Source organism: Mixophyes fleayi, chromosome 4 (assembly GCF_038048845.1).
Source record: "Mixophyes fleayi isolate aMixFle1 chromosome 4, aMixFle1.hap1, whole genome shotgun sequence".
Taxonomy (NCBI): domain Eukaryota; kingdom Metazoa; phylum Chordata; class Amphibia; order Anura; family Limnodynastidae; genus Mixophyes; species Mixophyes fleayi.
In genome coordinates, this window is record NC_134405.1 from 301,957,698 (window position 1) to 301,985,545 (window position 27,848).

General features: G+C 40.6%; 1 long non-coding RNA gene across 1 annotated transcript; it reads right to left on the bottom strand.

The window, feature by feature from the left end:
* Positions 1–1,292: 1,292 nt before the first annotated feature.
* On the bottom strand, positions 1,293–27,198 carry LOC142152870 (uncharacterized). Its single transcript, XR_012691405.1, has 3 exons — positions 26,980–27,198; positions 24,703–24,857; positions 1,293–1,795 (listed from the first exon to the last, which is right to left on the bottom strand). It is a non-coding gene; the product is annotated as an uncharacterized LOC142152870 (long non-coding RNA).
* Between the last annotated feature and the right edge of the window lie 650 nt (positions 27,199–27,848).

The window sequence follows — 27,848 nt, forward strand, 5'->3', positions numbered from 1 at the left end:
TCTGCAAAATGCACTTACATCATCCATATTTTAGATCTACAGTACATTGGGCATGTTTCAATGTCGTCCTGTAAAGTGCCCTTTTTTTTTTTTTTTTTTTTTTTTTAGTTTTCAGATCCTTTTATTTGCTGTATTATAGTTATGTTTTACTGCTTCTAGGGCAGATGTGCAGAACATCAAAAAACAATGGTCAACAGATAAGTTACATAAAATAACAGAATTATTTCATAATTGTTATGAAAGAACATCAGGGCCAGTTCACTGTTTATCTGGACTTTGTTCCTGATAAATATCCCAAATTTTTTTTTTTTACTATTCTGCTCACTGCCATTTATCTTATGTGTTTTGGATATACCTGTCGGCACCCACTTTTACTTTGTATTTTTTTTATTTAAGATACTTTTACAATGGCGTTTATGATTATGGTTTAGTGTACATTATTATTTGGTGGTTTTAGTTCTCTGTCTTCCAATAATACACTGTATATGATGTCCATAAATCCATGTGCACAGCAGCACAGAGTCCCTGGAAAGTATAGTCCACTGTTTGCAGGTCTTCTAATCCATCCCCTCCAACTGTCCTGAGAGTCGGCATGTTTGACCCGACTCTGGGGAAGTTGGCCGGTGTATCCTTGCTCGCCTGCCACTGGTGCACACAAAGGTAATGACAAAGGGAGGGTGGGGGCACTGTAGGGATTCTGAATTTGCAAGTAAACTGCAGGAAACTTAACATGTGCCCAGTGTTGTGCCACCAGGTCCTCCTCGCGAGGAAGACATATTGTATCATTACACAGCAGTGGGCAGGCTATGGGGTAACAAAAAATTGCACTTTATTTCAAGTTATTTAAAAAAAAAAAAAAAAAGCCTCTTAATTATTGTTTTCCCCTTGAAAGACCACTAAACATGAAATGCAGGTCCCTTTACATAAAGGAGCTATTCATAACATTAACAAATACACACAAGGTTTTAAATGGTTATCAGAAATGAAGACCTTGAAGCTATAGGTTACAGCATGGGGGATGCATTTTTCCTGTGCACCCAATACTTCCTGCCCGCATGACCATTGAATGACATTTCAATCAGCCTATCTGAGCCTAAAATGAGATAGATAACTGTTACAGACAGCAATAAACTTTGCATGTGTTTTGGTATTTTTACATTTTCTCTTTAATGGTTACTTTATTATTTGCTTTTGAGGTGTATTTTGCCAGTGGCCTCCCAACCTGCCCTTTCCCATCTATTTATATGTCTGCAACAGGAAAGCCCCATCTACTTGCACCATGACTTCCCCATCTACTTGCACCATGATGTCTCTTCATTTGAAAGCACTTTTTATATATGTAAAGCAAATTCACTAGAACCAGAACACAGCTAGACATGAGGATCACCTTGCCAGAGACAGCTGGAGAGGAAATTATGCCTTATGCCATTTTCCATAGATGTTTAGATTAGTGAACTTTGAGGGATGTTTAACACATCTGACAGATATTTGTTTTTGTGCTTTACCCCCTCCACATCCATCGATCATACACCTTCATACCTCTGCCCTTCGATGATTCTGCTTGACAGGTTGTTTGCAGGAAGCAATAGTGGTTTTAAATGTTGTTCTGCATTAAGCACAATTCCCCGATCTGTTCTTGTCATGCAGATGTTTATCTAGAATTAGCCTATGCCATTATTCTTCATAAACCGTCATACCTCCCTTGCTTTTCTTCTGGTGTAATCCTTTATTTGCTGACCTCTTTTGACAGCTGTCTTGCTGGAGACATCACTTCCTCCAAGTCAGAACTTAATCCCTGCAAGAAAATCATTGAGTTTATTCAACCATTGGCAGTGCCATCTGATACAATGTGTCCTTTAGTGAGTGACCTCTGCCTAGCCTGAAAATACAGCTCTCTCACCAGCCCTGGACATCTGTCAGTCCTCTCTCGCCTCTTGTTAACTATATATGCACACTAAACACATAATACACAGTTTGAATCCTATGCCTGTTGCTAATCGCTTTTTAATGCGTTTTCTGTAACATCTCCAACCGAGTGCCCATTATCTCTTATAATGAGGTACTACTCATTAATAAAACAATGGGTTGTGGGAGCTGACATTTTATTAAACATTATCCCTCATCTTTTGGCATGATTTTTCTCCACAACTGCAGTGAATGAAGCTTTGAATAGTCACATTCCTAACCTTATTAAAAGTGCTCATTAAGCAGCATATTCAATACATGTATGTGCCACGGGCACAGAATGGTAGACATCCTTAAGTGAATGAGGTCCCAAGTGATTAGTTACAGACTGTACTAATTAAGATAAATTAGGCCTGCCTGCTTCTGATGTCACTGCACTCATACCATTAATCTTGTGCTCGGTTTCATCCTACAGCAATGCGTTTTAAAACTTTTAGTTTTAAATTGTCTAGTTAACTCCTTGCTCTATATGGAAAAATTTGACAATTCAATTCTAAATTATATTCACACACAATATTCACAGTCATTGAAATCTTAGAGTGTACAGGTGCCTTTACTATAATCTTTTTTTTCTTTTTTTTTTTCTGATTTATATACTGCTTCTTAGGTAGTGCCTTTTTATGTGTCAGTTTGCATTTACTCTCATTAAAGACCTCTGTTTAACGTCACTCTTTATTCACTCTCCATTGTAGGCTTTGCATCACGTTTTACATTTCTACTAAAGGGCAACAGTTTTTTGTTTGACTTTTAATTTTATCACTGATGACTTTTGTAGGGAATAAGCAAAAAAGTAGTGGTGATTCGGAGGTCAAACAGTTAATGAGAATAAACAGGGTTGTCACTCTGATATATTTTTGCCCCTTGCTGCTAACCAGAGGCTCCTCTCGACTAGCCGCTGTCTCCTTGTGGGGATCGGAGTTGTAAGGCCCTGGGGGAAATCTAGGCATTCCTACATTTTAATTGAATACTAGGACACGCTTCTAACTAACCAGAAATTTGGAAACGGTGTGGAACCTATTACATTGTCTCTAAATGGTTGAAAGTGTTCAGCCAATCAGCATTTAAAGAAGAATTTATATAATATATATTCCTCTTGGGTTCCATCAATTTACACTACTAGTGCTTCAATTACATCTGCATTTTTTAAAATTCAGTATGCATTAATTTAGGGGACTTATTAAGTTGTGAGAATATTATTATATAATGGTGTCCTTTCTTGTGAGTGTAGAATATTGTGCCTGTGAGCACCACTTGTAAGCCATATTGTAAATGAGCCTTTACAAGTATATGTCAACCTTATGAAAACAATGTAAAAAAGTGCCTATTGCACATATGATCTCAAAACTGTGGGCATCAATATCGAGTTGGTCCATATTAATGACAGCCTCCACTCTACTCGTATGCTTTCCACTAGATTTTGGAACAATGGAATCCATTCAGCCATGAGCATTAGTGAGGTTGGATGATTTCCCTTCACTGGAACGAAGGGCCCCAAGCCACACCATGTGCATTCAGGTAGTAAGTGCTCACCTGGCATCCATCAAACCCAGAATCATCCGTCAGACTGCCAGATGGCGAAGCGTAATTCGTCACTCCAGAGAACACTATTCCACTGCTCTAGAGTACAATGGTTGTGTACTTTTACATCCTTCTGGTCGTTGTTTCACATTGTTCATCGTAATCTGAGGCTTGTGTGCGGCGCTAGGCCATGGAAACCCAATTCATGAAGCTCTCATTGAACAGTTTCTGTGCTGACATTGCTTATGTGCTTCAGCACTCTGCCCCGTTCAGTGAGCTTGTGTGGCCTACTGCTTCATGGCTGAGCTGTTGTTGCTCCTAAATGTTTCCACTTCACAGTAACACCACTTACAGTTGACTGGGGCTGCTCTAGCAGAGCAAAGAGTGAACAAACTGACCTGTTGGAAAGGTGGCATTCTATGTGTATGCCATGTTTAATGTTGGAAAGGAGGCATTCTATGAGCATGCCATGTTTAATGTTGGAAAGGTGGCATTCTATAAGCAAGCCATGTTTAATGTTGGAATGGTGGCATTCTATGTGTATGCCATGTTTAATGTTGGAAAGGAGGCATTCTATGAGCAAGCCATGTTTAATGTTGGAAAGGAGGCATTCTATGAGCATGCCATGTTTAATGTTGGAATGGTGGCATTCTATGAGCATGCCATGTTTAATGTTGGAATGGTGGCATTCTATGAGCATGCCATGTTTAATGTTGGAAAGGAGGCATTCTATGAGCATGCCATGTTTAATGTTGGAAAGGAGGCATTCTATGAGCAAGCCATGTTTAATGTTGGAATGGTGGCATTCTATGAGCAAGCCATGTTTAATATTGGAATGGTGGCATTCTATGTGTATGCCATGTTTAAAGTCACTGAGTTCTTTAGTATTACCCATTCTACTGCTTATGTTTGACTGTGGAGATTGCATGGCTGTATGCTTATTATCATGCACCTGTTTTGGCAGAAATCAACAACACACTATTTAGAATTGGTGTCCCCATATTTTTGGTCAGGTAGTGTGTGAACCATGAAGGTAAAATACATTGTTCAAGCTGCAGTACCCCCTAAAGTGGTAAAGACTTTTGTTCGCACTTCACAATGGCTGCAAAACTGCATTGTGAGTGGATGGACCAATGAGAACCAGCCATGTCTGTGCTTGCATCTTCTCATTGCTCCCACCACTCACACTCCTCTCCAAAACGTCCCATGTCCAATTTTCAACTATTATTATTATTATTTATTTGTTAGGCTCCACAAGGTTTCCGCAGCGCCGTACACAGTATAAACAGTAGACCATACAGGGTGACATAGTACAGAACAATAAACAAAAAGTACCAATACATCACAAACTCTGGGTAAAGACGGAGCAGAAGAACAGGTATGGAGACAGGAGGGCAGAGGGGCCCTGCTCACACGAGCTTACATCCTAAGGGCTGTGAGACTAACAGTGGAGCCCACGGAAAAATAGCTGCACGTAGCAGCCCCCTGGGCTTTGTAAAGTGGTGAGACAGTAATACTCTGCTTCTTCCTGCGGTGCAGCTTTGAACCCACTGTACACTGCAGCTCTGCTAAAAAGTATTACCTCCCCAAACCTAAAGAACAGTGTGTTAATGGGACATGTTTCAGGTAAAAAAAAAGCTGAGACTAAGTGGTTGGGACATCACTGGTCCTGCTCCTGTGTATGAATAAACCAGAATACCTGTGCATTTCTCCAAAGCAAGTCTGTTTAGCTATCAGTCACTCACTGCTGCTTAAATTGAAGTAACAACTTCCTCTACAATGGCAAACTGCTGCAGAGGAGTGAAAAAGAGCCCATTGGACACATTTAGTTAAGTATAAACATTCCAATCTTCTTTTATATATGATCATATTGACAATACACAGCCTATGACATAGAGTATATAAATGTTAAATCGAGACTTTACTTGCTCTTTAAATCTTCACCTGATGGGCCCACTAAAGGCGAGACCTGAGACAGTGTTCTGCAAATAGACGACACTGATATCATCCATTTTCGTTTTAGCTATAATATACTTTGCCAGCCAATGGAATATAGCTAAGCTTTAAAAACACTTTAAATGTAAAATCCTACATTCCAACTGCCACAATATTGCGCTCTACCCTAACCGAGTGACTACAGCTAATGGTGATTCTTGATACATTTTTTTCTTCCAAGGCAATTTAATTTTTGTAATTTATGTTTTTCAAGCCAGAGTACAGAAGACAAGCAGCTGGTATCTATTTAATGCAGCAAGTAGCGTCCGTATTGCATAAATGAAGGACACAACGTACGTACATACATGCATTCGACAAATTGTTTTCAATTCCTCAGCAAGACCCTGAGTTGAATGAATCCATATCCTCATCCTTGTTCTTTCTCAAGGTCAGGGAAGGACATTGGAAATTAGATTTTCTTTGTAGTGACATCTTCATTTGCTATTGTTTTGTTTTTTCTCTTGTTCCTGTATAAAAAGATTTTTCCTGGAGGAAAAACTGTAATAGTGACATGTTTATGGATACTGTATGCGGAATAAGCCACCAGGTTTACTGGTACAGCGCCACAATCATAAATACATTACATGCCCAGTCTGCTTAAAATAATGTTTCTTGGAAACATGACATAAATTATTTTGGATTATCCACAGCACATTTCAAACATTGTCATCTTGGGAATTTTTTTTTGTAATATTTATAATAACATTCCCCCCCCCCCCCTCTCCTCTATAATAAAATATAATTTCTCTCGAGGGACTCTTACTGTGGCATAGCTGATTTGCTGGTTTCTATTCTGTAGCCATCGTCATTGCTGGGAGCAAGTTAGTTTTAATGGCAGTTAGAACAAAATAGACTCAAAATTCCCATCAGAGGGCAAAATAGCTACTGGATATCTGAATATATGAGAAGACTAGGAGACGTGTGCCTTGGGGTTTTAGATGAGACGGAGGGAGGGGGGGGGGGGGGGTGTTACAAGTGATACTCACACTCTGTCTCTCCAGGTATAGAATCTGTTGTTTCGGAAGCCAGATAAGACAAAACGTAAATAATTGCTACTGTTCAATGAGTCATACATGCACACGTGTCATTCTATAGTTACTATGAGGAGCACTACTAAACAGTTTAATGAGGAAATATTAGGTATTAGATAAAAATATATAGACTATATAATATATATATGAGAGAGAGAGAGATGTTTGTGTATACACTGATCAGCCACAACATTAAAACCACTCCCAAGTGAAGTGAATAACATTGATTATCTCGTAATGGCACCTGATAAGGGGAGGGATATATTAGGCAGCAAGTGAACAGTACGTTCTTGATGTCTATGTGTTGGAAGCAGGAAAAATAAGCAATCATAAGAATCTGAGCGATTTTCACAAGGGCCAAATTGTGATGGCTGGACGACTGGGTTAGAGCATCCCCAAAATGGCAGGTTTTGGGTTTGTGTGATGTTCCCGGTATGCAGTGGTACCAAAAGTGGTCCAAGGAAAAATGAACTGGCGACAGGGTCATGGGCAGGGGCGCAGAAAGGGGGGGAGGGGTTGAATACAAATTACCTGGGCCCATGCCTGCCTATAGTTTAAAAACAAACAATAAAAAGAAAAAAACTTTTTCCTTTTTTTTTTAAAGTCCTTTTTCTGTGCTGGGTAGGGACTGTCCAACAGCCTGCAGAGTAAGTCAGGATCTTCAAATCGCCCGCAATTGTGAAAGCTTGCGAGACTAACGGCTTCCCTGCGTAACATTATTCGTCAGCAACATAGGTACGTACAGTGGGCTAGGGGGATTATAATGTGTCTTGAGGGGGTGGTGGTAATGTGCCCGGGGGGGTGGCATGATGTGGCTGGGGAGGGTGTGAAAAATGTAATATTTTATGTGCAATCATCATCATTTATTTATGTAGCGCCACTAATTCCGCAGCGCTGTACACAGAACTCACTCACATGTCGCTGCCCCTTTGGAGCTTACAGTCTAAACACAAACACACACACACACACAGGGCTGCCAAGAGGAATTCAGGGCCCCAGTACAACAAATTCATAGGGCCCACTTTATAGTCGAGTAGGCTAAAAAAAAATTGCGACGCCTTACGGCGGTGCAAAATTTTTCGGAGGTGTGGTCATGCATTTGGGGGCGTGGCAAACGCATCATTGGGGCGTGGCTAACACATCAAAATCACTAGGCTCTGAATTCGCCATAGCGTCACATATGTCCAAGCACTCCCGACTTTCAGGACATCTAGCACCACAGTGTAGTATAGAAATAATGCAGTGTGTACACAAAGAGTTCAGTCTTGGCCTGCACCTTACATTGGGCAAAACACTCACCAAAAATTAGCATTGTCCCTACTAGAATCACAACATTTCACATACTGTCCTGCTATCTCCTACCTGTTCTCACTTTTACCACCTGTGGTTGCAGATTTCTTTAGTTGCGGCTTGTCTGGATCCTGGAATGCTGGGGGCCCTATTTGGGAAAAAATGGCTACATTTAGATAATTCCAAACAACCCTGGCGTTAAATCAATACCACCCACGACTAATAATTAGGCCTTCCTCCAGCTCCAACATTACAATAATGTGCCCCTTCATCATCGCCATACCTTATGATCACACTGCGTCCTCCATTCTGCTTTTGCCCCTTCACCTGGCTCCTCTTCATCAAACTATACTAAGCTGCTCCCCCACTTTTTCAATCCCACTGTGCCATGCCTCCCCCTTTTTAACCCCACTGTGCCATGCTGCCCCCCGTTTTTTAACCCCATTGTGCCATGCTGACCCCCATTTTTTAACCCCACTGTGCCATACTGCCCCCCTGTTTTTTAACCCCACTGTGACATGCTCCCCTCTGTTTTTGAACCCCACTGTGACATGCTGCCCGGTTTTTTAACCCCAATGTGCCATGCCCTCCCCCCATTTTTTAACCCCTCTGTGCCATGCCCCTCCCTCACTTTTTAACCCCTCTGTGCTTTGCCCCCCCCACTCATTTTTTAACCCCTCTGTGCCACGACACCCCTCCCGTTTTCCTCCCTTTACTTACCATTTCCTTTTCTTCTCTTCTGGACCTCTCTGCTGCTCTCTGCTCTATTCAGACTGAATCCTGGGCGTGACATGATGACGTCACGTTCAGTCTAGATGGAGCCGAGAGCTGCAGAGAGGAGGGGCGCCGCGATCACGTGAGTAAGTTTATTTTTCTTTAACTACCCTGCTCCCCCCCCAATGACCAAACCCCCCCCCCCCCCCCCCCTGCCTGCCACAGAAAAAAAAAAATTAGTTTTGGAAAATCAAATTTTTTTTTAAAAAAAATCGTTGGCGCGAGGGCCCGTGCCGGGTTCCCTGGCATGCCCGGGTAATTAGTACCCACCCCCCCCCCCTCTCGGCGGCCCTACACACACACACACACACACACACACACACACACACACACACACACTAGCAGCAAGTATGTTTTTGGAGTGTGGAAGGAAACAGGAGCACCCGGAGGAAACCCACACAAACACAGGGAGAACATACAAACTCCACACAGGTAAGGTCATGGTCTGGAATCGAAGTCATGAACCCAGTGCTTTGAGGCAGAAGTGCTAACCACTGAGCCACCATGCGCGGATGCACATGTTTACTTATTGCTTAGTTTTCCATAGTTACATTTTCCAACAGGTCCCAACATTCCAGGATCCATGCAAGAGTCCAGTACAAGGTAGTGACCGCTGCAATATGCAATAAAAGGTAGGTGAGTAACGCGATTTTATTACATAATGGGGGAATTCAATTAGCTGTGAAGTGTCTCCAGAGACACTTAGCGGCAGAAATTTTACAGAAATCTCCCTTTGTCCCTTGCACCTCTATGGGGTGCAAGGGCAAAAGGGCAGAGTTTTCTACTGCAATTGCCATCAATGGGCGCTGTGTGATGTCTGCGTGCCATATAGCTGACAATTAAATCTCCCCCAATTTGTCAGGTCTAAAGTAGTGCAGCCACGCTCCATGTTGACCGTGCCCCTACACTATGCAGCCATGCCCCTTCGGCGGTGCCGCGGATGAGCGGCGGAAAACAGCTCCCGTGCTGCTTGGCTGTGAGGGAAGGGGGGCAGGGAATTGTTGTACCAGGGCCCCAAATTCCTCTTGGCAGCCCTTGTGATGGGCGCCCAAGGCTTGTAGATGTGAGTGGGGAGCAAAAGCTAGCCTGTCTGGTCCAATCCCACTGAAGAAATACTATAGCTCGAATTGCTGAAAAGATAATGCTGACTATGATAAAAGGTGTCAAAATACACAGTGCATCGCAGCTTTCTGCAGTTGGGGCTGCATAGCCACACACCGGTCCAAGTGCCCCATGCTGATCCCTGTCCTCTGCCGAAAGTGCCTACAGTGGCCATGAGTGCCAGAAATGGACCATGGAGCCAGGGCAGCCATCAGAAATTGTGGGGCCCAGTACAATGAAGCAGGCAGGGCCCCCCCAATGACCCACACCCCCCATGACCCCTCCCGATGAACCCCCTTCCAGCTCATGAACCAGGGCCATCTTTCCGACTGGGCACGATGGGCAGGTGCCTGGGGGCCCAAGGCAATGAAAAAAAAATTCTGTAGATAAAAAAATAAAAAATTACTTTTTGCGGTCATAATCCAGCTCCCTCCCTGGTCCTCTCTTCCATGAAGGGGGTCAGATTTAGGCGATTGAAAGGTAAGTTAAGGGGGGCCCTAATATATAATATATATATATATATATATATATATATATATATATATATATATATATATATATGCACACACACATACATATAATCACTTTTTCTTTACATAAAATATATATTATATATAATCTATATAGTATTAGGGGAGAGGGAGGGAAAGATACTTCTGAAATAACCCTGAAATAAAAGAAGAAAATACTTACCTTGCGGTCAGCTGGCGATCCGGCTCCCTCCATGGTCTCCTCCACCGTCGCGCTCCGCAATGGATGTCTGGCGGTCGTGATGACATCACGCCCAACATGCACTGCGAGCGCGACGGAGGAGGAGACCATGGAGGGAGCCGGATCGCCAGCTGACCGCAAGGTAAGTATTTTCTTCTTTTTTTTTCAGGTTTTTTTTTTTTTGCTGCCTCCGACGGCCCCGCTGGGCTGCAGGGCCCATATATATATATATATATATATAATCTTTTTTTTTTTTTTTGTATATATAGGGGCGCCGGTGCACTGCTGTGCCCGGGGGCCCAAGATGGTCTTAAGAGGGCCCTGGGATCTGCTGCTAATGTCTTGGTACCAGATACCACAGGACTTCAGACATATTTAGTCCATGCCTCGGTGGGTCAGAGTTGTTCTGGTGCCACGAGAGGGACCTACATAATTTTAGGCTGGTGGTTTTAACCTAGTTTCACCCGGGCTGCACAAGACCACCTATAGGTGACTCTCTAGTATTTCTACAAAACCTGTTGCTCACCCAATTTATACTAGCAAAAAAAGAAGATGACATAAAGCAGAAGTGCAGGAAAAGCCTTTTCATGATAGGAATCTGGGTTGTGTTATCGAGGTGTAGTTTTGGGTCTGGGGAAAGAGGCATAGGTGAATGCAAAAAGTTGTTAGAATATAAGCTCCAGGGAATACGCCAGTTTGACAGTGAAAGGTTCCATACATTTTTCTTTTTTGAGCAGGTAGCACAAAGACCAGTATGTTCACTAACATTGATTGGATCTGTACTTCAGATTAATTTTCCTTTCAAGCAATGGACTGCCTTAATTGCATGCTAGTAAGACCAATATGTCTGCATTAAGCATTCATCTGCCAATTTCACTTCTCAATCCTTCTATAAGTACATGCAATTTCAGTAAAAAAAAGAAAAGATAATAGCATATGGGAAAGGCTAATTATGTGGCATTAAAGGAATTTTCTGGTGGGTCAATTGTTTGCCATCAAATACTCTGATTCCATTTCTTTAGTAAATTTAAATTTATTCCTATCCTCTTTCCTCTAATTGTGCATTTCCCAGCAAACAAAACATTCTCCACACAGCCATTTGTTTACCAATTTAGAGAAACTTCATTTTATATATTATATGGATATAATTTATGTCTGCAAGGGGCTTTGTTCTACAGGTAAGACTTAGTAAAGATATACAGTCATTTCACAATGACAGCAGTGCCACTGAAGTTTAAGGGGCTTAGTTAATAAAATGGTGCAAAAATAAGCTATGATCTATGGCAACCAATCGTATTGTCAACTTAAGTTAATAATTACACATACAATATAAACATATATATATAGTAGTAAAAAAAAAAACACCAACTTACTGATGGGCATATGTTTTACTGTTCCAAATGCTACAATAAATCTAGTTTTTGAATAAAACAAAATCATGAATAAATCAAGATTCTTTGTAGGGTGCCATAGGCCTGCATAGATACTAATATTGCAATAAAATCCCAGTGACATATTGCTGCTGGGTACGTGCATTTATGTATATCTCCCTAGGTGACACACAATACAGCATCTCACCAACATAATCCGCTGTAAAAACTCAAGGATGGAGATCTGACTTTTTTTTTAAAGATTTGCTATGTTTTGGATTTCTATATTTTACAGTTTATCGAAATACAATCTGTTTGTATTAACCTAGACCTCAAAATATGTCTAGCATCTGCCTTTATTTCACTAACTACTATTAAAGCACTAATACATGCACTTATCATTTCCTGGCTTGATTATTCTAACCCTCTGCTAATCGGCCTTACATCAACCAAACTATCACCGCCTTGATCCATTGTAAATGTGGCTTCCAGACTGATTTTCCTTATTGTTTTATTAATGCTGCAACTCTCTGCCAGTCATTGCATCCAATGCCAATTACCTCATTCTGGAACTGGAAAACTAGTGAAGAAAACAGGCTCAGAAAAGACACTGAACAGATTCAGTCATTTCGGGTTACTTGTATATGAATATACTACTGATGGATATATTATAATCACTGCTACTGATTACCATAAAAGTGGACGATACTTCTACTTGGCTTCGTACTTAACACACATACTGCTTAACATATATAACCCGGTGTTGCTACTACTGCTCATATTATCATGATTACCATATCTCCCATCATTGGCATCAGGCATCAGGACATTGATGCCAACATTGGCATCAACATAGCATCAGGACCGGGGGAGTGGTGACATCATGATGTGGGTATGGTCAATCCCCAGAATGCTGCCTAGCGCTATAAAGCACTAAGCTGCCTGAGTCATGTGCAAAAGTTTTTAGAATTACATAAATATTATGTTTCAGAAAGTCTGCTGCCTCAATTTTTATGACGGCAATTTGCATATACTCCAGAATGTCATGAAGAGTGATCAGATGAATTGAAATTAATTTTAAAAGTTCTTCTTTGCCATGACAATGAACCTTAACCCAAAAACAACATTTCCAGTGCATTTCAGCCCTGCCACAAAAGGACCAGCTGACATCAGGTCAATGATTCTCTCGTTAACACAGGTGAGAGTGTTGACGAGGACAGGCTGGAGATCACTCTATCATGCTGATTGAGTTAGAAAAACAGACTGGAAGCTTTACAAGAAGGGTGGTGCTTGAAATCATTGTTCTTCATCTGTTAACCATGGTTACCTGCAAGGAAATATGTGCAGTCATCACTGCTTTGCACAAAAAGGGCTTTGCAGGCAAGGATATTGCTGTTGGTAAGATTGCACCTAAATCAACCATTTATCGGATCATCAAGAACTTCAAAGAAAGGTTCAATAGTTGTGAAGAAGGTTTTAGGGTGCCCAGCAAGCGCCAGGACCGTCTCCTAAAGTTGATTCAGCTGCGGGATTGGGGCACCACCAGTGCGGAGCTTGTCAGGAATGGCAGCAGTCAGCTGTGAGTGCATCTGCATGCACAGTGAGGCGAAGACTTTTGGAGGATGGCTTGGTGTCAAGAAGGCCAGTAAAGAAGCCACTTCTCTCCAGGAAAAACATCAGGGACAGACTCATATTCTGCAAAAGGTACAGGGATTGGACTGCTGAGGACTGGGGTAAAGTAATTTTCTCTGCTGAATTCCCTTTCAGATTGTTTGGGGCTTCTGAAAAAAACGCTTGTCCAGAGAAGAAAAGGTTAGCGCTACCATCAGTCCTGTCTCATGCCAACAGTAAAGCATCCTGAGACCATTCATGTGTGGGGTTGCTTCTCAGCCAAGGGAGTGTCCTCACTCACAATTTTGCTTAAGAACACAGCCATGAATAAAGAATGGTACTAAAACATCCTCCAAGAACAACTTCTCCCAACCATCAAAGAACAGTTTGGTGATGATCAAAGCCTTTTCCATCATGAAGGAGCACCTTGCAATTAAGCAAAGGTGATAACTAAATTGCTCAGGGATAAAATCATCGAAATTTTGAGTCCATAGCCAGGAAATTCTGCAAACCTTAATCCCATTGAGAACTTGTGGTCAATCCTCAAGAGCCGGGTGGACAAACAAAAACCCACTAGTTCTGGAAAACTCCAATCATTGATCAGGCAAGAATGGACTGCCATCAGTCAGTGTGTGGCCCAGAAGTTGATTGACAACATGCCAGGGCGAATTACAGAGGTCTTCAAAAAGTAGGTCAACATTGCAAACATTGACTCTTTGCATAAACTTAATGTTATTGTCAATAAAAGCCTTTCACACCATAGCAACATCTGACAAAAAGGTCTAAAAACACTGAAGCAGCAAACTTTGTGAAAACCAATACTTGTGTCATTCTCAAAACTTTTGGCCATGATTGTAGAAACCTCCCTTCCACCATTGCAATACACACCAATAGCAGGTGTGGCATCCGTGAAACAAGAACCAGTCACTTTATAAACCTCAAAATAGTCAACTGCTGTCAAGCATAACTGCCTATATCATTTATATTGATTGAACCTCCATCCTTTTCTGGTTGTGGAGAAGGCATTTGTTTTCATGCTGCACAGGTACGCTTGTGATTAGCTGCCTACTGTGAGTAGCTCTGAGTAGCCTGGCATCTTACTGGCGAAAGAGCAAGGCCAATGTACCCTACTTTTCGGTGACAGCTGCTGTCATCAAGGAGACTGTAGAGATCACTGAAGAAGGAACTGAGTTGGCAATAGCAATGACCATGGACACAATAGCAGTTGAACTTACCAGAGTATATTTTGCTGGGTATTACCACTGGCATTTTAGTTCTTGCTAGACATGAACAACAGTATATTAATTTTGTTGAGCATTAACAATTGCAAATTAGATCTCAATGTGCATCATCATTAAGATCTTGATGGGAATTATTACTGTCATATTAGATTTTGTTTATGGCATATAATGTTATGTTTTTGGATGTTCTTGCTCTTAATCACAGGGTCTTAGTTGCAGCCCTCCCCGAGGCTTTAGGAGAGTTGCTTCTGTCCTTCTGTGGTCTAGTCAAAATATGCCGATTTGTAGTCTTACTACTTGGCAGATGTCAGTCAAATGTGCATTTTTATGCACACTTTTAGGAATGTGTTATTTTGTTTGTAAGAAGTGAATAATCAAACAATAAATCTATATTTTGATTAGACACTTTATCACTGTTTATTAATGAAGGTGCCCAAATTTGAGGCACCTCAGATCCTGGATGCTTTAAAAATAGAGGCTCAGGGAAGGTTTTAATTGTAACACTCAGCATATATTTTTGTTTCACATACTAGTGACTCACCTACAGGAGATGCCTTGACATTGGCAGGTGAGCTTAAACCAATATAGCTATACTGGGTACAAGAATTCTCCTACTTATGTCTATACTGACACATAGTGATTTATATATTATCTGTTTCAGAATGGCAGACTCTCTTTTCTTTTGTCTTCACATACACAGTGGTCTTAATTGTCCCGGCTGCACTTTTTCAAATTATTTCATTTACTTGCACACTTCTCATTCATTTTAATAAGCGTACCTTGGTGTCACTGATAAAATGGACATGGGGTGTGTGGTTCCTAGAGAATAGACACGGTATACTTTCTAGATGGAGATCTTGAGTTACAGATTTCAAACAGTTGGTTCCATATACAAGCATACCTCTCAATTGTCCCGATATAGGGAGGGACAGTCCAATTTGAGGGCTTGGTCCTGCCATCTGTTTTTTTCCTGTGGGTGGGAAGTATATTTCATTCACTGCTGCTCTAAATGACAGCGATGAGCGGGTGCCACTCATACTGGTGCTCACGGCAATGAATGGTGTTTGGAGGGGAGTAGTGTAGTCTAGCACTTCATAAGCATTAGATACACCCCTGGGGTGTCACCACACCCACAGCATGATGTGCTCACCCCCCCAGTTTGATGTGCCACACCCCTGTCCCAAGACCGGATACCTAAATGTTGGGAGGTATGTGCCTGTGGAAGTGCTGCTGCACCAATAGCCCAGCATTTACTGTGTAGCAAGTCCAGATAGTTATACATGCGGCGGGGGAGAAGGAGACAGCACTTGGGGACCCCTTCTGTAGCCCCTGCTCTGCTCTTCTGGGGCTGGCGCATTGAGCTACGATGGCTGTCTGCTTAGAAGAGCAGAGCGTTGGCCTGTGGAGAGTAGATGGCGTTTCAGGGCCGACCCCCAGATTTTGCTATGGAGACCATGTCCCGCCCCTTGTCATAAATTTTGCTGTTAAATTTACTAAAGATTATTTACGAATATTGCTCAGAGTTGCAAATGTACAGTCACCCATGGCAAACAGCCAGCAACTGCCCTTTAACCGTGTAGTACAAGTCTGATGATGATGGCAAATATGTGATCGATTGCTATGGCTTGCTGCAGATGTACATGTTTTAGCAATGTTAGTAAATATACTTCATTACATTTTGTTTGCATGCTTGATTTCTCTTTATACAACTTCCAGTTTGCAATTACAATAATGCTGGCTGGCTCAATCCACATATTTTTTTCACCAAGCTGGCATATCTAACAGAAGAGAGGGAAATCAAAGAGAATAATAACACATTTGAAAATGAAAGGAGGAACAGAACTGCATTCTGCAAAACACACCTTGCGTAGAATACACTTGACAAACATAATTGCCAATCTTGTCGCAATATAATTAGACTTTGTATTGTACATGATGGTCAGGTAATTGCAGGCACCTGTGGAAGCAAATGGGTTAATGACAAGAACACAAATCAGCTGATTACTCTTAAAGTGATTTGAGTCCCCCATAGGAATTAGTAATACAGATTACAATGGTTTTAATTTATGTTCAGCAGTCAGTGGGTAATTACAATGGTTTATTTCACTCTGGCTACAGATAATTCCACACTAGGTGTGGGAGTGCTGGGGAATGATTACTGAGAGCAATCATGAATAAGGAGGTCTGCATGATAGTATTTGCCAGACTTCTCCCTTGATATTATTTCTATTTTAGCTCTGTGTATTTTTAGAAAGAGATTATGGTAAGTATTCAATGATTTTTTTTTTTCTGTTGCTCTGTTAGACAGATCTATTTTTCTTCACTGTTGCCTGCAGTGGTTTTGGAGGCTGTACAGTAACTCGGTCAGTCTGAAGTTCAACAACTCACCCAATGCCCCTCAGCACCAAGGCGCATTGGATCTTATTGCCAACGGTCATTTTTGTCATTTCTCCCTAGCTCCTAATATTAAGCTTCATGCATTATTTTTACTTCTTTTTCCCTGGCACAAAAATAATCTCATTACAATTTCAGTGAAAAAGATACAGAGAGTTCTTCCTTCTTTTTTTGCCATCTAATTAGAGATTTGAAATCATGACCGGAAGGACACTTCAGCCTAAACTGCTTCTTGACTTAATTGCCATAATTTGCAAAACCGCATTATATTGATGGTATCAAGGTGACTGCAGGAATCAAGAATTTTTTTGTGTTAATTTAGCATTATGCTAAACAAATTAATAGATGTCTCTTTTAATTTAATTTAGCCGTGTTACATGTCATTTGTTTTTAAGATTAGGCAGTTTCTAATTTTACTCTTAATTATAATACATATAATATTGCATTTCTGTGTCACTCTCAGGGCATATAGATGTATTTTGATGCAGGGTGCAATAATGTTAATGTAATTATAATTTACAAACAAATTGTTCAACACCATACAAGGTATTTTAAAATTCATAGACTTAAATACTCCTATTTTTAGGGAACCACTTAAAATGGATTTGTGGCTATGTGTTATTGTAGTCACTTGTTTTACAAATGCAGTGATGTGTGTCCCTAAAAAACAATATCTACCTTTTTCAACTTCATATTTCCACCCCCATTCAGTTCTAAGTAAGTTGTTCTGTTAATTCCCATTCTTCTTTCTAATCTGTTTGATGGGAGACCTACCTACTTTACACAGAGGGCAATGGCGTATAAAGTAGTTATATTCTATCCTAGTCTCTAGTAGTAGAAATCCTAAGTAAATTGTCAGGTTAAGCCCTACTCCCTCCTACGGATATAGTGGAGTGACCAATCATGTTTCTCTGTTTGACAGTCACATGGCCAAGTCTGGGTTTGGCGGAAATGGGGAGAACTTTACCTGCCTGACTGCATTATGCCAACTGTGAAGTTTGGTGTAGGAAGGATATTGGTATGGGGCTGTTTTTCAGGGTTTGTGCTAGGCCCTTTATTTCCAGTGAAGGGCAATCTTAATGCTTCAGCATACCAAGTCATTTTGGACAATGCTATGCTTCCAACTTTGTGGCAACAGTTTGGGGAAAACCCTTTTCTATTCCAACATGACTGTGCCCCAGTGCGGTTATGAATATGGATGTAGGTTTGCTCTGCGTTAGTAGATGCAGGATCCGTCCAATATATATAAGGAACATAAACTCGCAAAAGAACGCACAGAAAGAAAATTATTAGACCTATATCTGGAGCAAGAAATACTGCTGAAAAACACGTGCATTAGAAATGCCCAGAACTTGAATCAGATGCTGCTATGTGCACTTGAGCTTGGCACGCCCTTACTGTAGATTGATTATGTGCATACGCCCCTCCCCCACCCCGTTCCCTCCCTGAAATCTTAGGCTGTAGTAGGTGTCCTTTGCACTCGAAGGTGAATTGGAAGCTACTGCATTTTATGGCATATGGTCTGGTTCTGGACATGCGCAAGCTAATTGTGTGCATTATACACAACCAATCTCAAATTACGCTCCTTAATGCATGGTGCCCTTTGTCTGTATTACCACACAATTCACCTCCACCTATGTCATGGACTGCCCACATTTCTAATGAGACCAGAGACAAAATGAGCCCGTGCTCGGTATATCCCATATTGTATATCGTACCAGCTGCGTGACAATATAATGCCATGCAGCATAATTCAAAGTATTGCCTTATTGCCATAGCAGCTGTCCATCAAGCCTATATAAGGCACATTTGGATGTGGCTCACAAGCCAGCCCTTGCTAGATGTAAACTCCTGTACCTAGGAGGTGAGTGCATCTCATCATTATCATCACCATTTATTTATATAGCGCCACTAATTCCGCAGCGCTGTACAGAGAACTCATTCACATCAGTCCCTGCCCCATTGGAGTGTCACTTATTCTACCTTTTACAATCACTGTCAGATGTTATAGCCTCTAGAATAGGGATTTCATACTCCTAAGGCTAAATGGAAAGTTTTCTTCATTTCACCTCTGTGACTATTCAACTCTACAATCAATTCTGAGTTTAAGGCTACAGGGTCAATAACATGTTCATCCTTCGCTTAAGACCAATATGAGTTTGAATTTGAAGGTTTCATATTGTAAAGCTTATCAGGGTCAGGAATCTTTTAACTATGTGACTGTGGTTGTTTATCAGTTAAGTCTCCTACGCTCAGGCATTGAAAAACAATTGTATACTCTGTCCTCGCTTTTACAGAGTGTTCAAAGTGTTAGCAAAACCTTATGGCAACATCGTGTACTGTGCTTAATGGACTTTCCTATAGAACACCATTGTATATTATTAAGTCTATATAAGTATTATATATATATATATATATATATATATATATATATATATATATATATATATATTCTCTTATTTTCTGGACTATCCGTGTCAAAGTGCATTAAACGCTTAAAATTAACACCTGCATTTATGAAGGCATCAGAGTCACATAGTAGCATTGGTTTAAAAAAAAAGAAATTAATCACTCAATATTGTTGCTGGAAGTGGAGAGGACCTTTTAAACCTCTGTGAACATTATATTACAGTGGGTTATTTTCTTATCATTCTGAACCATATAAGGAAACTGTGTAGTAAATATCTGGTTCAATAAAATACAAAAAAATGTCAGGCAGTGCCCCATGGGTTTTGAATCCAGAGGATTCATTCAATAAATTGAAGTCATGAAGTAACCACTGAGCTACTGCCAGGCTCATTCTAGCTATCCCTGTGCACTTTATGTGTCCTGTGCTGAGTGAGCTGGTTCAGAGGAGGGGATTCTATGGCTGCTTGATACTCTGCAGGAATCTGGAGAGACACAGACATACACATCAGCTCCTATTAACCCTTTCTCTGCAAGCTATGGCTGAATACTACAGTATATTTCATTTTTATTGGGCGTATGGTTGTAAGTCCTTAAGGAATATTGGCATGATTTAAAAAAAAAACAAAGGTGTAATTAAAATAAAAGATAGTACTGGCTATATTGTGGGCACGTCTACTTGTGCAGAATTTTTGGAATCACTGTATGGAGGCTTTTGATATCACTTAGCAATTTCAGTAGAACAAATAAAAATAACAAATGATCTGGGACATTTGCTTGATACTTGGCCATCCGGTGTCAGGACCTAGTAACACTTCTTCTGCACTGTGCTGAAAATGGAAGCTATTGAATTGTTTAGTAGATTATATTGGAATTTAAACAACATGATATTTTTTAAAATAATATTTATTCCCCAACCAATGTTATCAAATTGTTGATAACTTTTGTGGTGCCTCTAATGACTTTCTACACTGAAAGTTTACGCTGAAATATAGAGGCAGGCAGACAATACTACAATTAGGTTGTTACTTTGTTGCAATAATTTCACAGCTCTCTGCAAATCAGGTAACGTGTTGAACACGTTGAGGACAATGAAGTGACAGAACTACAGGTGCTTGTTAACCATGACCTATCAAAAACATTCATGTTTGAAATAGATAGTGGATAAGTAGATAGATAGTGGCCTTAAGTAGGTATATTGTCGGCTGAAGGAAAATGAGGGAGCTAGATGACATAGCAGAGTGTTTGTGAGTTGTGAGTGGGAAGGTGAGGAGAGAATATTGGTCTGTATAATAATGGAGTAACTTATTACCTGGGCAAAAAAACATGTTGCATTGGAGGGGGAGGTAAATTTAAAATGTGAGGACAGATTTATAGTTGGGGTAGGGCATGCCCTCGATTAACTTTAAATTTCTGTGTAAAAATAAAACTATCAAGTATTTGTGTGCTAGATGAAAAATCAGCCAGTATTTAACCTATATGCAAAATAATAAACTAATTTGCACCCCTTGCATTGTAACATGGTTTGTCCCGGAGAACAGGAACGGGCTGGGCTGGGCCGGGGGGGCCCAGCCCAGCCCAGCCCCCCAGGACGGACAAGAAAAAGGCAATTTTAGGCCAGTACAGGGACTGGCCCAAGTTTCTATTACTTTGTGGCTGGCCCCTCCTCTGGAACCAGCCACAATCCATCACTGGCTCCACTTGTCTCTCCCCTCCCTCCCCAGTGACACATGGGACGCGCACCACGTGACAGGTGCCGCCCCATGTGTGAAGATCAGCACGCGCGGATGGAACAGGGTAAGTGGTGTGTATGTGTGTGTGTGATGTCAGTAAAGTGCTTGTGTGAGATGTCAGTACAGTGTGTGTGATGTCAGTACAGTGTGTGTGTGATGTCAGTACAGTGTGTCTATGTGTGTGTGTGTGATGTCAGTACAGTGTGTGTGTGGAGTATGTCATTATTATGTGTGAGGGAAGTAGGGTCTTAATTTAGTGTGGGAGGTAGAAGGGAGCTAGTTATTTAATGGGTGCTATTTTGTTTGTGGGGTGTTGGGGGGGCAATTTAATTTATTGGTGGGGTTGTTTGGAGGGAGATAAATAGGTTTATATATGAAATGTGTTTGCTACCTAATGTCAGGGTTGGTTGGAGGGAAATAGATCTATTTAGCAAATGTGAATATTATTATTTTAATGTTGGGGCTGGAGGAAGGCCTAATTATTAATCGTGAGTGCAATTAACTTAACACCGGGACTGTTTGGAGTTTTCTAAATTTTATGTACCCATTTTTTTTTTCAAATAGAGCATCCAACATTCCAGGATCCAGACAAGCAGCAAATGAGCTAATAAGCCAGCAGCCACAATTGGTGAAAATGACAAGAACAGGTAGGAGAGAGCAGGACAGTCTGCCAACTGTCCTGAATCTGGTGGAGCAAACCCGAATTTGGGTGACTGTCTCGCTTAGGACAGTTGGGAGGTATGTCCCGCTTCACCGTGTACTGCTTGTGAAAGCAGAACTGCGTGCACCTAACTGTAGTGCATACAGTATTGCCTGTGTATTTGTCTAAAATGATAACCATGTTACATCATAGGGGCCCCCTGTCTAAAGTACACCCTGGCCCCCCAGCTCTGGGCCAGGGTGTCAGATTGTCACCTAGTGCTCTACTCCTCCTTCCAGTACCACCCCTAATATTATTTGGTTTAGGTTAACCCTAAAACAAATAACCCTATTAGTATATAGGGTTTTTTGCATTTTGATAAATCCCATTTTAATCAGCCAGGTATGTTTTAAAAGAAAAAAAAAATGGTGTAGGGAGAAGGAACATATAAAATAAAATGCAATATCAAGTGAGGTCTGTTTTGTTGTTGCATTATTTATTTGTATTATTTAAGATTTATTATTTATAATAATAAAGTATCGCTGGATTAAGCATCACTAAAATAGCCTCTTTTTATATTGATAAATATATATTGTGCCGAAAACCACCCTTTAAGGAAGGACCGCTATGTGCTGTGTGCTTGCCCCCGGGCTAAAGTCTGCCAGCCAGCCCCTGACGTAGAACATTTACTTCTTATTTTTGCCTTACTTTCCTTAATGACTTAGGCCCTCTGTGCCATAATCCTCCACTGGTTGCTTAGTCATCTGTGATTATACAGTATATAATATCTAAATGATTTCCTCAAATAAAAATTGTAAAACATCAATATAATTGACTTGTTTTGGAGTACATTAGGTAACCATTCCATTTTTTATACATTGAGCCTGGAAATTGAAAAGAAAATCCAAACGGACCTTTCTGCACTTCATAGACTTGTTCATGACATTTAGTTATAGTCAACTGGTGACACTTTTTCTATTTCGGACCCTATTTCTTTGTTATCATCATAACATAACGTGATTAAATCATCTTAAACTTCCAAATAAGTCATCACAGTGTTTGTCATCATGCTTTTTTTTAAATCAAAATGTAGTTGTGTGTATAATGTAATGTATATATTTTAATAACTTTACTTGTGTATATAAGATGTACATTATATTCTTTGCATAATAGAGTACAGCTACAGCTGATTTAAGATATCACTCTTTCATTCTCAAACATCCTTATTGTGGTATAACCCCAGAAACCTTATTATATATTATTGACTGAGATATAGCTGTAAAATATTGATAGACGGTACACCATGAGAGTCAGGACTGTATGTTCCTCTGTATATGTCTATCTTTTATGCGAGTACCAAGTCTCAAACCAAAAAAATAACTAGGAAGTCCCCATGGGAGTTAAATCTATGATTCAGTTTCAGGTATCAGAAGTTGCCTGCTAATACCCACAAGTTTAATACTTTTATATTTTTGAATAGAATTTATGTATGAGGAGGGAAACTGCATAGTTTTGAGAAATGCAACTACATTGCAGCATGTATCATCATTTGAGCTAATTTACTCTACACTGTGTTTGGCAAGGTATTAGATCCTATGGACCAATTTTCTGATCTCAGCAGTGCTACAAACATGACTATACCAGTGAAGCATTCTCACACTACTGTATCAGCGGAGCACTCACACATTATTATACCAGTGGAGCACCATCACATGATTATATGAGCGGAGCACTCACACACACTATTATGCCAGTGGAGCACCATAACATTACTATACCAGCAGGGCACTCCCACATTATTATGCTAGTGTGTCACCATCACATTACTATACCAGTGGAGCACTCACACATTATTATGTCAGTAGAGCACCATCAAATTACTATACCAGCAGAGCACTCCCACATTATTATGTCAGTGGAGCACCATCACATTATTATGCTGGCGCAGCACTCACACAATATTATGCCAGTGGAGCACCATCACATTATTATACCAATGCAGCACTCCCACATTATTATGCAAGTGGAGCACCATTACTTAATTATACCAGTGGAGCACTCCCACATTATTATGCCAGTGGAGCACCATTATATGATTATACTAGCGCAGCACTCACATATTATTAATCCAGTTGAGCACCATTAGTTAATTTTACCAGTGGAGCACCATCACATTATTATACCAGCAGAGCACTCACACATTATTATGCCAGTTGAGCACCATTACTTGATTATACCAGCGGAGCAGTAACACATTATTATACCAGCAGAGCACTCCCACATTATTATGCAAGTGGAGCACCATTACATGATTATATCAGCGGAGCACTCACACATAATTATGCCAGTGGAGCACCATTACATGATTATACCAGCAGAGCATTCATACATTATTATGCCAGTGGAGCACTGACACATTATTATGCCAGTGGAGCACCATTACATTACTATACCAGCAGAGCACTCCCACATTATTATGCCAGTGAAGCACCATTACATTACTATACCAGTGGAGCATTAACACATTATTATGCCAGTGGAGCACCATTACATTACTATACCAGCAGAGCACTCACACATTATTATGCCAGTGGAGCACCATTACATGATTACATATCTGTTGTTGATAAAATTGTTAAAGATGTTGCATCGGGATACATTTTCTGTATAGTGTACCCAGCCATACCCAACATCAAGGAAATAAATTGACACCAAACCAGATGTAATAAGTCACCAAAAAATTAGATTTTGTAAAAGGTAAACAAAAGAGTAGTGCAATATAATATGAAATAGAATGGCACAATTTGTCACAAATTAATTATAAACATGACAGCTCAACCAGATAACTGTGTAACCCTCTATTGTTCTATTTCCACTCTCATGTCCTCTATTTAATTAGAAATTACTACCACTGATTATTACCTCCTCAAGCATGTTTCCCTTATCTTCAAGCTCCACTGGATCTGGCTGCTAGTTCAACTCCTCCACACAACATTCCTCATCATTTATGCTCATAGATTATGCTTCACACATATCTTCTGTGAGATCCTGGGGCCATCAGCAATATCTATATGTGTCTATAAAAAGGAATTGAGATGAGCACTCAGCACCATTATCCGGAGTGTCCTTCAACTCACCCCCCTACTCCACCTCAACTCCTGGTCTTACTCCTAATTCTTATCTCTTACTGTCCCCGCATACCTTCCCCCAAATCCCCTCCCCCCTTCTTTCCTCCACCCATAAATCTTAATTGTAAATGCAGATTATAATCACAAAACAGACAGAGATCCTTATTCATTGATAGTACATGTTTATTGGATTAGTCTCAAAGGATTAAAGTCACCATAACGCTGTAATTACTAAACAATTCATTGCTCTCTATTACATCCATTTTACATCATTGTCATTATATGATAACAACTGATCTGCATATTATTTTATCTATTGCAATTTGTATTGGTAAAAAGTGAAATGAAGAATGTGTACAGAAAATAAACGCAGAATTCCACTTATGATTATAAAACCATACTGTAGACAACAAATAAGGAGCACAGAAAAGACAATTAGGGGCTACTCATTCTAAATTTACTGCAGACTCATAGGGGGGCTGCATGGAGCCAGGCATGGCCATACCTCCAAGATTACCGCTGTGTAGCTGAAGTACTTTTTTTTTTGATGATGTACAGCCTAAAAACAGCTGTGATTATGGGACACACTGGCAGCTATGTCAGACCACTGTACATCCCAGCCTATAAAACACCTCCTGCTATGTGGTTTTGGCAGCCGTGTCTGCTATATTACTAAGCAGGGAGCCTTGAAGTTGTAATAAGAGTGAATCATTTTCATGAGGGTATCCCAGCATGATTATCTCACTTGCTGGCATCCTATAATGCCACATCTGAGCTCCAGTTGTCCTTGCTATATTCTTGCCTGACCCAGATGTCACCTCATCTGCGTCACCTATACTGACCGAGATACCTCCAGGATCTGTTTTGTCTTAGCATGAGTCGGTCCATCATTAGGTCAATAGATCCAGGGGTAAATGTATCAAGCTGAGAGTTTTGCCTATAGCAACTAATCAGATTCTAGCTATCATTTTGTAGAATGTACTAAATAAATGATAGCTAGAATCTGATTGGTTTTTCAAACCTGCCAGAAAACTCTCAGCTTGATACATTTACCCCCCAGTCTCATTTGAGGCATACAACATGGGAGCCGTACAATTCTTCTAAATAACATATAGAGAGCATGTCACATTTTGTTTACTTTGTTACATGGAGTAAAATTAAATTGGTCCCGTTATTATTTTTACATATTAATACATAGTTGCCAACATCTACTATGAAGATATTACGGCTCATTTACAACCTGTTAGCAGCGCATTACAAGTTGCACAGGTGCACCTACATACCAGACTTGGGCATACAAAGGTGCACACCAACATTCTAGTTTTGGAACAGTCCTGTTAAAGGACTCTGTGACGACATAAATGGGCTTGCAGGCCCACTGGAAATGCACCTCTCCCCTCATTAATTTGACCTTTTACTTTTTTTGCTCATAGATACTGCTTGTTCCATCTTCATTTATGTCTTAAATTAGTATGGAGAGTAAAGAGATATCTGGACTGTTATTATGTGTGTCACTATTGCAAATTTCAATGTTATTTAGATTCAATAAAATGTGCCTTAAAAAGCTCTTTCCCATAAAAAAGGCACCTGGAGCGTACAAAAGGCATCTTATTTAAAATATAGGCTGAGGTCCCATCTTAGCCACCTCCTAGGACGTGTAAGGTTCAACTATTTTTAGAGGAAGAAAAATGCTATGCAGACCACTAAATGCACTTTCTGCACCCATTGGGATATATTTACTAAACTGGGGGTTTGAAAAAGTGGATATGTTGCCTTTAGCAACCAATCAGATTTTAGTTATTTATTTAGTACATTCTACAAAATGACAGCTAGAATCTGATTGGTTGCTATAGGCAACATCTCCACTTTTTCAAATCCGCAGTTTAGTAAATATACCCCCTTTAGTCTGAATTAATCTCATCCGAGAAAATAAAATCAAATTTTTACACGTGGATGTGATGTTTTGCACACAAGTGTACATGGACCGCATTCAGCAAGGTACAATTTGCTTTGCGTAAACATTTAACATAAAATAGATTAGCAGGTAATAATTTAATAGTAAAGATTTTACCTGTAAATATTTTTGCCAGTTTGTTTTCTGGCCAAACATACTTTTTTTTGTTAATACCAACCAAGGCTGCACTTAGGGTGGGGTTTTCCAGTTGTCCAGAAACCCCCCTTGTGCTTGAATCATGCTGAAAAAGTTGTTTGATTCGGCAGACATCACTGCACACATCAGTTAATTACTCCAATAAGGAGCCTACATTCTACTCTCCTCCTCCTAATTGCAGCAAATGCAGCATTGTAATGTGAACCTACTGGGACTAGGAGGAGCACGGCAGAAAGTGGAGGCTTCTCATTGGGTGTAATTCACACATGTGCCCAGCTGTGCCTGCCTATTGGAAGGAAACAAAGAGTACAGTGATAGGCAGTCGTTGGCCTATCACTTTACAGTCATTATTGCTTCTTCCAACATACAGACTGTAACATCTCCCAAGTCTGAGAGAGCCTCCCAATCTCTTGCACAATGTGAGGTGACTTGAAAGCTGAATCTCACCCCTCCTATCCCAGCATGTTAATCCCATACCTGTCATGACAGCAACCGTACCTATAGCACAAGAAGTGAATCCTGTACAAATGAATAAGAGCCGGAACTAGATATTTTAGTCCCTTGGGAAAGAGAGCATACTGGTAACCCCCATCTTGGTGGAAGTACATGCTGCCACTCAGCATTACTGCACCGCCGTAGAGGCATAGTCAGTGGCGGATCCAAGGGGGGGCGATCGCCCCCCCCCTAGCAGGGGCTTGCTGCCGGCGGCTGCACACTGTGCAGGTCCGTTCAGCAGTGACAGTGTGCTGCCCGGCTGCTCTGATAATGTTTAAAACACAATCAGAGCAGCGGGGCAGCACACTGTCACTGCCGAGCGGACCTGCACATAC